Consider the following 2,806-nt stretch of genomic DNA (forward strand, 5'->3'; position numbering starts at 1 on the left):
TGGTGGTTTGTCTTTTTGTGTGTGAGCATCTTCCTGTCTCCCCCAGCTCTTCTGTCATTTTATTCCTTCTTTTCCTCTTCTCCATCCCAGGGACTGGGCTGCTGGCTCTTAGCCTGGCAGTTACAGCCCTGACTAATTGGACTTCTACAGAAAAACTTTTCGTTTGGCCATTGTTATCCTTTTGTTTGCCGTTAGCAGTTTAAAATTGTTGGCTAGCAGTTCATCAGGACAAAACATTTTTGTTTCTATAAATTTAAAACGTTTTTTTAAAATTTAAATGTGTGTGGTATTTTTTTTTAAAGACCATTGAGTGGTTTTATCTACAAATCTGGGCTTTGGTTGGACTGAGTGAATAAATCATTAATTTAACCTGCCAGGGCAGTTGGCAGAAGTTTAAGCCTTGGGAGGTAGATTTCTTTGTGTTTGTGAATTTGTTTTTATTGTAAAAATGAATAACAATTTTGAACAGCTTATACAGGCAAGGTCTGGGTTGGTTTTCCGTGCTCCTGTTTTAATTGTTTGTATTGTCCTTTTCTGTGTGCCTCCGAAGATCTTGTGCCTTTCTAAAGTTTTGTTTTATCAGCTTTGCCGTGTTGTTTAAAATAGAGGACCTGTTGAGCTGTGTCTTTGTTGCAGGACTTTGAATAGTTTCACCCATAGGTTTAGGAACCGGAATGTGTTTTTAAATGGGTAATTAATCTTTGCTTCCAAGAAACACTTTGTAAGGAGTTGTTTTTTACTTAAAAATCTTTTTCCTGGTAACTGTCTGTTTATATTTTCTCTACTTCGGAAGGGAATGAATGGTTTTTAACTCCAAAAAATTATGTAGGTGTGTGTTTGCATCTAATTACAGCTCTAACCTGGTCAGGCAAGCCCCTGAATGGTTCACTTGAAGTGGAACTCCCTTTTTATTTGTCTGCCTATACTGAGAGGGTTAAAATTCAGCTCCAATAACCACCCCTTTAAAGCGTCTGTCTTCTCCTTTCCTGTGGAATGCGGTCTCATTGATCTCTGGTTAATTCTCAGGTTATCTTTTGGGTCAAACTTGTTGGCTGCTCGGTGTCTCTGACTTTTGATATGAGAGCTTTCTGCTGATGCAAAGTGCGCTTTCCATGCCTGGTGGCTCAGGGTGGCTCAGGGTGACACACCTGGTTCCACTACAGGATACCTTTGTGACATCAAACATTCTCTGGGGTGACTCCAAGTCCAAGTCTACTCCTGCTTCTTCGGCAGAGCCCCCCTGCCTTGCCTGAATCTGTCTGCTGTGGCCTCTGTCCTTGATCCCCCGCGGGAAGCAGACCCCCCACCCCAACTGCCCAGCCCTTCTCTCAGAGCAAAGAGCAGTTACAGAAGGTAATTTCCCGCTCGCACTGGAAAAGAACAGAAAACATCAGCAACCCTGGCTCCCTGCTCTGCAGAACTCCGGTAAAGCCCCTCCTCCCCCACCTCCCCCCAACTCATCGCCCCACCTGAAATGACTGCCAGGACATGATGGCTGTGTTTCTCACATCAAAGGATCGCGGCTGGATTCGCCACAAGGCCCCCAAATAGCTGTGTTGGGCTTCAGCAGGGAGGTGGCACGAAAGGAAATTGAAATGACATTTAAAAATAAATGGATACCATAAAATGACATTTAAAAATAAATGGATAAAATAAATATATTTTTAATCAGAATTAATAGAAACTGCTCTAATGCCTGGAGAAATAAGCAAAAGGGCAGTACCCTGAACTGTAGTCGAGGCCTTAAAGGAAACAGATCAGACCTTGCAGAAGCCTATGAAACCAAAGAATGAGGATTCAGATTCAGAACAGGTGACCCTTAGGAAGGAAGCAATGCACATAGAATAATAAAAAGCAAAGCATTGAATAATAATAATAATCAAAAATGAAAACCTTTGCTCCATCCAGGGAAACTTGTGTTTCCATTTCAACAGATAACGAAAGGTATTCTGAATTTCTCTTTGATGTGTCTACCTGAAGCAGGCTGTCTCCAGAGGTCCCTGCAAGGACAGTCTCGGTCAGAGAGCTGAGCATTTCTCCGAAGACTCCGGAACTCAAGCTTCTAGCCATGTTGGCAGTGCTTGCTATCTCATCTCAAGTAAGCGCAGATCACGCTCAGTAGGCTTACGTGCCTTGTCCACCTTTACTACACATCGCTAAATAGCATTTGCCAGGACCTGTGGTTTTCACTAATGACACTCAATGAACCCCAGGACCACGGGAAGATGGGGGGGAAAGTTGCTTTCTCAACAAGAAAGGACGTGCCTTGAACTGTACTTGTGTCATACCTCTTATCCATTGTGTGTGAAATCTGCAAAAGTTGAATTAAAGCTAAAATGCAAGTGTAAATGTCTTGGATCTCTGTTAAATGGACTGATTATAAATTTTTCTGCTTAACAGGAGTAACTTTTGCTAAAAATAAAAATAATATTGCACAGCTTGGCAAAGAAAATAATAAATTTTGTAAAGTTTTCACTTATAAAATTGTACAAAAGGAGTGAGTGGCATTGATTACACTGTCAAAGGCCACATTAAAAAATACTGTTAATAATTCTGTCACTATTGCTAATTGGGGTTCTCACAAAATTGCTCTAAAGGTAGAAATGCAACTATTTGAAATTATGTAAACAATGCTATTTGGAATTATACAGAATCTTCTTATTGGGCTAACACACCATCTTGTGTTACCCTGAACAGTGGAACCCATAAAAATTGTTTGTAGCTACACAGTCAGAGGTCAGATAAGGCCAGATTGTTTACTCAATTGTTTTCTGGAAAGAACATGGAAAGTTTAAGGTGTTTTTTT

This window comes from Echinops telfairi, unplaced genomic scaffold, assembly GCF_000313985.2.
Source record: "Echinops telfairi isolate 266 unplaced genomic scaffold, ASM31398v2 ScPeMD7_655;HRSCAF=1070, whole genome shotgun sequence".
NCBI lineage: Eukaryota > Metazoa > Chordata > Mammalia > Afrosoricida > Tenrecidae > Echinops > Echinops telfairi.